The 11,946-nt window shown below is 37.1% G+C and overlaps 1 non-coding gene across 1 annotated transcript; it reads left to right on the top strand.

The window, feature by feature from the left end:
- The first annotated feature begins 10,641 nt into the window (after positions 1-10,641).
- LOC115867220 (U6 spliceosomal RNA) lies at positions 10,642-10,746 on the top strand. Its single transcript, XR_004045008.1, has one exon. It is a non-coding gene; the product is annotated as a U6 spliceosomal RNA (small nuclear RNA).
- Positions 10,747-11,946: the final 1,200 nt, after the last annotated feature.

Below are 11,946 nucleotides of genomic sequence, written 5' to 3'. Positions count from 1 at the left end.
GGGAAGTTCAAGATCACAGTAATAGAGCCCTCTTCCTGGCTAGTAGACAGCCAACCGTCTCGCTATATCCTCACATGGTAGAGAGAGAGTTCTAGTTTCTTCCTCTTGTTATAAAAACACGAATCCCATCATGGGGGCCCCACACTCATGACCTCATTTAAACCTAATTACCAAAATGCCCTACCTCCAAATACCAACACTTTGGGAATTAAGGCTTCAACACATAAATTTTGGGGAGACACAACATTTAGTCCATAATAGCACCTAACAATAGAGCTTCAAAATACATAAAGTAAAAATTGACAGAACTATCAGGAGAAGTGGTCAAATTCACAATTATTGGAGATTTCAGCACCATCTCTCCTGAAAAGTAGATCCTCTTATCATTAAGAAGTGACATCTTTATCTCTGATAATACTCCTTGTCTTAAAGTTTACATTTTCTTATATTAAAATGGCCACACCAACTTTCTTATACCTCCAGCCAAGATAGAGTACCAGGGATCAGATTTACCCCCTCACCTGAAACAGGCAAAATACATGAAACAAGTTTTCAATACACTGTACATCAGGCAAAAAAGAACAGTGATCCTGGACTTCCCTGGTGGTCCAGTGGCTAAGACTCCATACTCCCAATGCAGGGGGCCCAGGTTCGATCCCTGGTCAGGGAACTAGATCCCACATGCTGCAACTAAGAATTTGCATGCCACAACTAAAAATCCCGCATGCCACAACTAAAAGATCCCACGTGCCACAACTAAGACCTAGTGCAGCCAAATAAAATAAATATTTTTTTTAAAAAGACAAAAAAAAAAGTGATCCTTGAGAATGGGAAACAAATGAGGTAAATCCTATGATTTCCCAAACTTACTGCCTTGAAAGAGTTTCTAGGCCATAGGATAAGTAGGGGGAACTTTGGCAGAACCTAGAGATGTCCTGTGTTGAGAGGATGGAACTGAGAGTCTGGAGACAAGGCAGCTAGAGTTTATACGACAGACTACAAAAGAGTGGAGAGCTGCACAGAGAGAGAACCCTGAAGATTTACAGAGGATCCCACTCCAGTATTCAGCAGATACACTGGTCAGTACATGTGTGTGAGGAAACTTCCCGAGGCTGGAGAAAGAACCATCCAAAAGGATTAGAGGGAGCAGTGCCTGGCACTCACACACAAGGCCAGACGGGAAAACTCTAAATTCACCAGGCATTGGGCAGAGTACTCAAGCATTGTGTAGAATGCCACAGGAGCAGGGGAAAATTAGCCTTGGACTGAGCATGGCTGCAGAGCCAGCCAATGAATCATAAAAGCAAGAGCTGCAAGGACCAAACTGTTTAAAAGTAACTTAGTTGCATCCCAGAACAAAGTTCAAGAAAAATTAAAAGGTCCTGCTTTTTTATATCTAGTCTGCCAATTTCTACCTTTTAATAAGGATATTTAGTCCATTTAAAGTTAATATAATTATGATATGGTTGGGTTTTAGTTAAACATACTGTTATTTGTTTTCTATGTATTCCCTGTGTTCTTTGTTCCTTTGTTCTTTCTTTTCTGCCTTCTTTTGGATTAATCAAGTATTTTTAGTATTCCATTTTTATCTTCTTCATTGGTATTTTTAAAAATAGAGTTTTATTGATATCTAATTCACATGTCATACAATTCACCTATTTAAAGTACAGTTGACCCTTGAATGACACGGGTTTGAACTTTGCAGGTCCACTTATATGCAGATTTTTCATGATCCCTGGTTGGTTGAATCCACGGGTGTGGAACCATGGATACAGAGGACCAAATGTAAATCTCTGTGTGGATTTTTGACTCTGCAGGAACTAGTGTCCCTAACCCTTGTGTTGTTCAAAGGTCAATTGTATACAATTCAATGGTTTTTAGAATATTCACAGAGTTGTGCAACCATCACCACAAAAAATTTTAGAACATTTTCATTATTCCCCTCCAAAAACCCACATACCATTTAGCTCCTTCCCTCTGCTGCCAGCCCTCTTCTAGCCCTAGTCAACAACTAAACTACTTTCTGTCTCTAGAATTGCCTGTACTGGACATTTCATATAAATGGAATCATACAGTTTGTGGCTCTGGGTGTCTGGCTTCTTTCACTTAGCATAATGTTTTCAAGATTCGTCCATGTTGTAGCAAGGATCAGTACTTCATTCTTTTTTTTTTTTAAGTTCCGTCTTTTTTTTATATATATAATTTATGTTAACCCTCTTATTTATTTATTTATTTTTGGCTGTGTTGGATCTTCATTGCTACATGCGGGCTTTCTCTAGTTGCGGCGAGCAGGGGCTACTCTTCGTTGCAGTGTGCAGGCTTCTCATTGCGGTGGCTTCTCTTGTTGCATAGCATGGGCTCTAGGTGTGCAGGCTTCAGTAGTTGTGGCACACGGGCTCAGTAGTTGTGGCCTGTGGGCTCTAGAGCACAGGCTCTGTAGTTGTGGCACACAGGCTTAGTTGCTCCATGGCATGTGGGATCTTCCTGGACCACGACTCGAACCCGTGTCCCCTGCATTGGCAGGCGGATTCTTAACCACTGTGCCACCAGGGAAGCCCAGTACTTCATTATTTTTTATGGTGAAATAATATTCCATTGTATGGATAAGCCAGATTTTATGTATCCATTCCTCAGTTGATGGACACTAAGTTGTTTCCACTTTGGGGCTATAATGAATAATACTGCTATGAACATTTGTGTATACGTTTTTGTATGTATATATGTTTTCATTTCTCTTGGGCATATACCTAGGATTTTAAGTATTAGGTCATATGATAACCCATTGTTTATTCAAAAACTGCCAGATTGTTTTCCAAAGTGACCCATTTTACTTCACCTGCAATGTATAAGGGTTCCAGTTTTCCACATCCTCACCGATATTTCTTATTATCTGGGTTTTTTTTCTTATACCCTTCCTAGTGAGTGTGAAATGGTATCTCAATGGGGTTTTTTTAATTTTATTTTAATTTATTTTTTTATAGAGCAGGTTCTCATTAGTTATTCATTTAATGCATATTAGTGTATATATGTCGATCCCAATCTCCCAATTCATCACAGCACCACCACCACCCCCAACCTTTCCCCCCTTGTGTCCATACGTTTGTCCTCTACATCTGTGTCTCTATTTCTGCCCTGCAAACCAGTTCATCTGTACCAGTTTTCTAGATTCCACATATATGCGTTAATATACGATATTTGTTTTTCTCTTTCTAACTTACTTCACTCTGTATGACAGTCTCTAGATCCATCCACATCTCTACAAATGACCCAATTTCATTCCATTCTATGGCTGAGTAATATTCCATTGTATATATGTACCACATCTTCTTTATCCATTCGTCTGTTGCTGGGCATTTAGGTTGCTTCCATGACCTGGCTATTGTAAATAGTGCTGCAATGAACATTGCGGTGCATGTGTCTTTTTGAATGATGGTTTTCTCTGGGTATATGCCCAGTAGTGGGATTGCTGGGTCATATGGTAATTCTATTTTTAGTTTTTTAAGGAACCTCCATACTGTTCTCCATAGTGGCTGTATCAGTTTACATTCCCACCAACAGTGCAAGAGGGTTCCCTTTTCTCCAAAGCCTCTCCAGCATTTGTTGTTTGTAGATTTTCTGATGATGCCAATTCTAACTGAGCATTCTAACTACAAAACCTCATTGTAGTTTTGATTTGCATTTCTCTAATAATTAGTGATGTTGAGCAGCTTTTCATGTGCTTCTTGGCATATGTATGTCTTCTTTGGAGAAATGTCTATTTATTTGGAGAAATGTCTATTTTGATAGGGATTGCATTGAATCTGTAGAATGCTTTGGGTAGTCTAGTCATTTTCACAATATTGATTCTTCCAATCCAAGAACATGGTATATCTCTCCATCTGTTGGTATCATCTTTAATTTCTTTCATTAGTGACTTATAGTTTTCTGCATACAGGTCTTTTGTCTCCCTAGGTAGGTTTATTCCTAGGTATTTTATTCTTTTTATTGCAATGGTAAATGGGAGTGTTTCCTTACTTTCTCTTTCGATTTTCCATCATTAGTGTATAGGAATGCAAGAGATTTCTGTGCATTAATTTTGTATCCTGCAACTTTACCAAATTCATTGATTAGCTCTAGTAGTTTTCTGATGGCATCTTTAGGATTCTATATGTATAGTATCATGTCATCTGCAAACAGTGACAGTTTTACTTCTTCTTTTCCAATTTGTATTCCCTTTATTTCTTTTTGTTCTCTGATTTCTGTTCCTAGGACTTACAAAACTGTAAGTAGGACTTACAAAAATGTTGAATAAGAGTGGTGAGACTGGACATTCTTGTCTTGCTCCTGATCTTAGAGAAAATGCTTTCAGTTTTTCGCCATTGAGAATGATGTTTGCTGTGCGTTTGTCGTATATGGCTGTTATTATGTTGAGGTAGGTTCCCTCTATGCCCACTTTCTACACAGTTTTTGTCATAACTGGGTGTTGAATTTTGTCAAAAGCTTTCTCTGTATCTATTGAGATAATCATATGGTTTTTATTCTTCAACTGGTTAATATGGTGTATCACATTGATTGATTTGCATATATTGAAAAATCCTTGCATCCCTGGGATAAATCCCACTTGATTATGGTGTATCACCCTTTTAATGTGTTGTTGGATTCTGTTTGCTAGTATTTTGTTGAGGATTTTTGAGTCTATATTCATCAGTGATATTGTTCTGTAATTCTTTTTTTTTGTAGCATCTTTGTCTGGTTTTGGTATCAGGGTGATGGTGGCCTCAATAGAATGAGTTTGGGAGTATTACTCCCTCTGCAATTTTTTGGAAGAGTTTGAGAAGGATGAGTGTTAGCTCTTCTCTAATTTAGTTTGATAGAATTCACCTGTGAAGCCATCTGGTCCTGGACTTTTGTTTGTTGGAATATTTTTAATCACAGTTTCAATTTCATTACTTGTGATTGGTCTGTTCACATTTTGTATTTCTTCCTGGTTCAGTCTTGGAAAATTATACCTTTCTAAGAATTTGTCCATTTCTTCCAGGTTGTCCATTTTATTGGCATAGAGTTGCTTGTAGTAGTCGCTTAGGATGCTTTGTATTTCTGCGGTGTCTGTTGTAACTTCTCCTTTTTCATTTCGAATTTTATTGATTTGACTCCTCTCCGTCTTTTTCTTGATGAGTCTGGCTAATGGTTTTTCAATTTTGTTTATCTTCTCAAAGAGTCAGCTTTTAGTTGTATTGATCTTTGCTGTTGTTTTCTTTATTTCTATTTCATTTATTTTTGCTCTGATCTTTATGATTTCTTTCCTTCTGCTAACTTTGGGTTTTGTTTGTTCTTCTTTCTCTAGTTCCTTTAGGTGTAAGTTTAATTGCTTATTTGAGATTTTTCTTGTTTCTTGAGGTAGGCTTGTATAGCTATACACTTCCCTCTTAGAACTCCTTTCGCTGCATCCCATAGGTATTGGATCATCGTGTTTTCATTGTCATTTGGCTCTAGGTATTTTTTGATTTCCTCTTTGATTTCTTCAGTGATCTCTTGGTTATTTACTAACGTTTTGATTAGCCTCCATATGTTTGTTTTTTACATTTTTACATTTTTTACGTTTTTTGTTTTTTACGTTTTTTTCCCTGTAATTCACTTCTAATCGCAAAGCGTTGGGGTCAGAAAAGATGCTTGATATGATTTCAATTTTCTTAAATTTACTGAGACTTGATTTGTGACCCAAGATGTGATCTATCCTGGAGAATGTTCCATGCGCACTTGAGAAGAAGGTGTAATCTGTTGTTTTTGGATGGAATGTCCTGTAAATATCAATTAAATCTATCTGGTCTATTGTGTCATTTAAAGCTTGTGTTTCCTTATTAATTTTCTGTTTGGATGATCTGTCAATTGGTGTAAATGAGGTGTTAAAGTCCCCCACTATTATTATGTTACTGTCAATTTCTTCTTTTATAGGTGTTAGCAGTTGCCTTATGTATTGAGATGCTCTTATGTTGGGTGCGTATATATTTATAATTGTTATATCTTCTTCTTGGATTGATCCTTTGATCATTATGTAGTGTCCTTCTTTGTCTCTTGTAACATTCTTTATTTGAAAGTCCATTTTATCTGATATGAGTATTGCTACTCCAGCTTTCTTTTGATTTGCATTTGCATGGAATATCTTTTTCCATCCCCTCACTTTCAGTCTGTATGTGTCCCTAGGTCTAAAGTGGGTCTCTTGTAGACAGCATATAGATGGGTCTTGTTTTTGTTTCCATTCAGCAAGCCTGTGTCTTTTGGTTGGAGCATTTAATCCATTCATGTTTAAGGTAATTATCGATATGTATGTTCCTATGACCATTTTCTTAGTTGTTTTCGGTTTGTTTTTATAGGTCCTTTTCTTCTCTTGTGTTTCCCACTTAGAGAAGTTCCTTTAGCATTTGTTGTAGAGCTGGTTTGGTGGTGCTGAATTCTCTTAGCTTTTGCTTATCTGTAAAGCTTTTGATTTCTCCATCTAATCCGAATGAGATCCTGGTTGGGTAGAGTAATCTTGGTTGTAGATTCTTCCCTTTCATCACTTTAAATATGTCATGCCACTCCCTTCTGGCTTGTAGAGTTTCTCCTGAGAAATCAGCTGTTAACTTTATGGGAGTTCCCTTGTATGTTATTTGTCTTTTTTCCCTTGTTGCTTTTAGTAATTTTTCTTTGTCTTTAATTTTTGTCAGTTTGATTACTATGTGTCTCGGCGTGTTTCTCCTTGGGTTTATCCTGTATGGGACTCTCTGTGCTTCGTGGACTTGGGGGGCTCTTTCCTTTCCCATGTTAGGGAAGTTTTCGACTATAATCTCTTCAAATATTTTCTCGGGTCCTTTCTCTCTCTCTTTTCCTTCTGGGACCCCTATAATGCGAGTGTTATTATGTTTAATGTTGTCCCAGAGTTCTCTTAGGCTGTCTTCATTTCTTTTCATTCTTTTTTCTTTATTCTGTTCCGCAGCAGGGAATTCCACCATTCTATCTTCCAGGTCACTTATCCGTTCTTCTGCCTCAGTTAGTCTGCTATTGATTCCTTCTAGTGTAGTTTTCATTTTAGTTATTGTATTGTTCATCTCTGTTTTTTTGTTCTTTAATTCTTCTAGGTCTTTGTTAAACATTTCTTGGATCTTCTCGATCTTTGCTTCCATTCTTTTTCCTAGGTCCTGGATCATCTTCACTATCATTATTCTGTATTCTTTTTCTGGAAGGTTGCCTATCTCCACTTCATTTAGTTGTTTTTCTGGGGTTTTATCTTGTTCCTTCATCTGGTACATAGCCCTCTGCCATTTCATCTTGTCTGTCTTTCTGTGAATGTGGTTTTTGTTCCACAGGCTGCAAGATTGTAGGTCTTCTTGCTTCTGCTATCTGCCCTCTGGTGGATAAGGCTATCTAAAAGACTTGAGCAAGTTTCCTCAGTAGGGTTTTGATTTGCCTTTTCCTGATGGTTAAAGATGTTGAGATCTTCTCATGTGCCTATTGGCCGTTCATATATCTTCTTTGGAGTCTTTTGGCTTTTTACCTATACTTCTTTATGTTATTATTCAGTGGTTTCTCTAGGGATTACAGTATTCATCCATACATTACCATAATCTATGCTCAATTAATATTACATCACATCATACATAGGATAGTATACAATGATATAATTCCATTTATACCTCATCCTATCTTCTGTGCTATATTTCATAAGAACAATATTTTATAAACCCCACAATACATTGTTACCATTTGCTTTAAACAGACAACTGAATTTTAAAGAATTTTTAAAATAAAAATAATTTTTTTATTTTTAAACATATATATTCCCTTTCCAGTACTCTTTATTCCTCCCTGGAGATCCAATTTTCCATCTGATAAAACTTTCTTTCCACCTGAAGATATTCCTTTAGTACTTCTTGTAGTTAGTTTGTAGACCATGAATTCTTTCAACTTTTGCTTATCTGAAAGTGTCTTTATTTCACCATCCTTTTAAATATATATTTCACTCAATATAAAATTCCACTTTGACAATCTTTTTTCTTCCAGCATTTTACAAATATCATTTCATGTCTTCTGGACTTTTATTGTTTCTGATAAGAAGTCAGCTGACATTCTTATAATTGTTCCCCTGTGTCCTTTTTTTCTGGATGCTTTAAGATTTTTTTGTTCTTCAGCAGTTTGACTATGATATATGTAGGTGTGATTTTCTTTGTATTTATCCATTTTGGGAATTTGTGACCTTCCCAGATTGGGTGTTCCTATTTATTTTTAATCAAATTTAAGACATTTTAAGGCAAAACTTCTCTAATTAGAATTCAGGGACTTCCCTGGTGGTCCAGTGGTTAAGACTCCTCACTTCCACAGCAGGGGGCATGGGTTAGATCCCTGGTCAGGGAACTAAGATCTGGCATGCTGCTTCTGTGGCCACAAAAAAAAAAAAAAGAATTTAAATGTGTTTTCTCTTCCATTCTATTTCTCTTCTCATTATGAAACTCCAATTATATGGGTATTATCTTGTTGCTATCTCACATGTTATAGATAAGTTGTTCTTTCTCTCTTTTTTTTAAACCTTTTTTTCTCTCTGTGCTTCAGTCTAGATTATATATATTGACCTGTCTTCAAGTCCCCTAATATTTGATTCTGTTTTGTCCAGCCTTCTTATTTTTATTTGAGATGTATTTACATACCATAAAATTCACCTTTTTAGAGTGTACAGTTATTGGGTTGTTTTTTTTCAGTGTATTCAAAAAGTTGTGTGATCACCGTCATGATCTAATTCCAGAATGTTTTCATCACCTTAAGAAGAAATCCCATTGCTGTTAGCAGTCACTTTTTATTTTCCCTTTCCCCCATCTCTGGCAACTAATTTACTCTCTGTCTCTATAAATATGCCAAATTTTGACATTTTATATAAATAGAATCATAAAATATTTGGCTTTTCGTGCCTGGCTGCTTTTACTTAATCATTTTTTCAAGGTTCATCCATGTTGTAATATGAATCAGTAATTCATTCCTTTTTTGTGCCTAAATAATATTACATTATGTGGATTTACCATATTTTGTTTATCCATTTATTAGTTGATGAACATTTGGGTTGTTCCCACTTTTTAGCTATTATGAATTATGCTGCTATGAACATTCATATATACATTTTTATGTGGACATACATTTTCATTTCTCTTAGGTATTTACCTAGGAGTGGAATTGCTGGGTCTTATGGTAACTCTGTTTAACTTTTTAATGAATTGCCAAACTGTTTTCCATGGCAGTTACACAATTTTATGTTCAGATCAGCATTGCATGAGGGTTCCAATTTCTCTGCAGCCGTGCCAACATTTGTTATTGTCCTTTAAAAATTATTATAGCTATCCTAGGGACTCCCCTCGTGGTGCAGTGGTTAAGAATCTGCCTGCCAATGCAGGGAACATGGGTTCGATCCCTGCTCTGTGAAGATCCCACATGCCATGGAGCAACCAAGCCCATGAGCCACAACTACTGAGCCTGCATGCCCTAGAGCCTGCGCACTGCAGCTACTGAGCCCATGCGCTGCAATTACTGAGGCCGGCGTGCTCCAGGGCCCACGTGCCACAACTACTGAGCCTGCATGCTGCAACAACTGAAGCCCACACACCTAGAGCCTGTGGTCCGCAATAAGAGAAGCCACTGCAATGAGAAGCCTGCGCACTGCAATGAAGAGTATCCTCTGCTCGCCGCAACTAGAGAAAGCCTCCACACAGCAATGAAGACCTAATGCAGCCAAAAATAAATAAATATTTTTAAAAGATAAAAATAAAATTATTATAGCCATCCTAGTGACTGTAAAGTGATATGTCATTGTAGTCTTGATTTGCATCTCCCTGATGAGTAATGATATCAGGAGGCATCTTTTCATGTACTTATTGGCCATTTCTAGGTCTTCTTTGGAGAAATATCTATTCAGATTCTTTGGGTTGTTGGATTAAAAAATAACCCAATTTTCAAGTTGGATTATTTGTCTTTTTTTTTATTATTGAGTTGTAAGAGTTTTTTTCATGTATTCTAGCTAAAAGCCCTTTTTCAGATATATGATTTACAAATATTTTCTCCTGTTCTGTAGGTTGTCTTTTCATTTTCTTGATAATGTTCTTTGTGCAAAAGTTTTTAATTTAATGAAGTCCCATTTATCTATTTTTTCTTTGGTTGCTTGTGCTTTAGTTGTCATATTTAGCAAACCATTGCCTAATCCAAGGTCATAAAGATTTACTTCTATGTTTTCTTTTAAGAGTTTTATAATTTTAGCTGTTATATTAAGCTCTTAGATCCATTTTGAGTTAATTTTTTTATATGGTGTGAGGTATGAGTCCAATTCATTCTTTCACTTGTGGATAATCAACTATCCCACCACCATTTGTTGAAAAGACTCTTCTTTCTCCCATTGAATGGTCTTGGCATCCTTGTTAAAAATCAACTGACCATGGGCTTCCCTGGTGGCGCAGTGGTTGAGAGTCCACCTGCCGATGCAGGGGACACGGGTTCATGCCTCGGTCCGGGAAGATCCCACGTGCCGCGGAGCAGCTGGGCACCTCAGCCATGGCTGCTGAGCCTGCGCGTCCGGAGCCTGTGCTCCGCAACGGGAAGGGCCACAACAGTGAGAGGCCCACGTACAGCAAAAAAAAAAAAATCAACTAACCAGTGCTCGCTTTGGCAGCACATATACTAATTGGAACGATACAGAGAAGATTAGCATGGCCCCTGCGCAAGGGTGACACACAAATTCATGAAGCATTCCATATTTTTGCCCTGCGTACTGCAAAAAAAAAAAAAAAAATCAACTGACCATAGACTCTTAATTCTATTCCATTGATCTATATGGCTATCTTCATGCCAGTACCACACTGTCTTGATGTCTTAATTACTGAAACTTTGTAGTAAGTTTTGAAATTGGGAAGTGTGAATCCTCCAACTTTGTTCTTCCTTTTCAAGATTGTTTTGGCTATTCGGGGTCTTTTAGGTATCCATATTAATTTTAGGATCATCAGGACTTCCCTGGTGGCACAGTGGTTAAGAATCCACCTGACAAAATTTTAAGGCTGTAATGAGGAGTCACATTTACGATAGTCAATATATTCTCTACAATGAATATGCTCCCTTAATTAAAACGTGATGCTGAAAAAAAAAAAAAAGAAATCCGCCTGCTAATGCAGGGGACACTGTTTCGAGCCCTGGTCCAGGAAGACCCCACATGCTGCGGAGCAACTAAGCCTGTGTGCTACAACTACTGAGCCTGTGTTCTAGAGCCCGTGATCCACAACTACTGAAGCCCACGTGTCTAGAGCCCATGCTCCGCAACAAGAGAAGCCACCACAATGAGAAGCCTACACACCACAATGAAGAGTAGCCCCTGCTCACCGCAGCTAGAGAAAGCCTGCACACAGCAATGAAGACCCAATGCAGCTAAAAATTAATTAATTAGTTAATTTTTTTTAAATTTTAGGATCATCTTATCAATCACTACAAAAGAGTAGTTGGAATTTTGATAGGGATTCCATTAAATCTCCAGACCAATTTGGAGACTATTGCCAGCTTAACAATATTGTCTTCCAAACCATGAAACTGGGATGTTTTTCTCTTTATCTAGATCTCCCTTAATTTCTTTCAACAATGTTTTTCAGTCTTCAATGTAGAAGTCTTACACATATTTCAGTAAATTTATACCTAAATATTGCATTCATTTTGATGCTATCATGAATAAAATTGTTTTCTCAGTTTCATTTTTAGAGTTCATTGCTATACAGAAATACAGTTGATTTTGTCTCTGGATCTTGTATTTTGATCTTGAATCCCGCACACTTGCTTAACCCATTTATTAGTTCTAATAGTTTTTAGTGGATTCTTTAGGATTTTCTGTATATAATATTATTTCATCTACAAATAAAGATAGTTTTACTTTTACCTTAACAATCTTGATGGCTTTTATTTCTTTTCTTGCCCAACTGC

This window comes from Globicephala melas, chromosome 1, assembly GCF_963455315.2.
Source record: "Globicephala melas chromosome 1, mGloMel1.2, whole genome shotgun sequence".
Classification (NCBI taxonomy): domain Eukaryota; kingdom Metazoa; phylum Chordata; class Mammalia; order Artiodactyla; family Delphinidae; genus Globicephala; species Globicephala melas.
The sequence above is the reverse complement of the archived record's forward strand: the minus strand, read 5'-3'. Positions and strand labels throughout refer to the sequence as shown.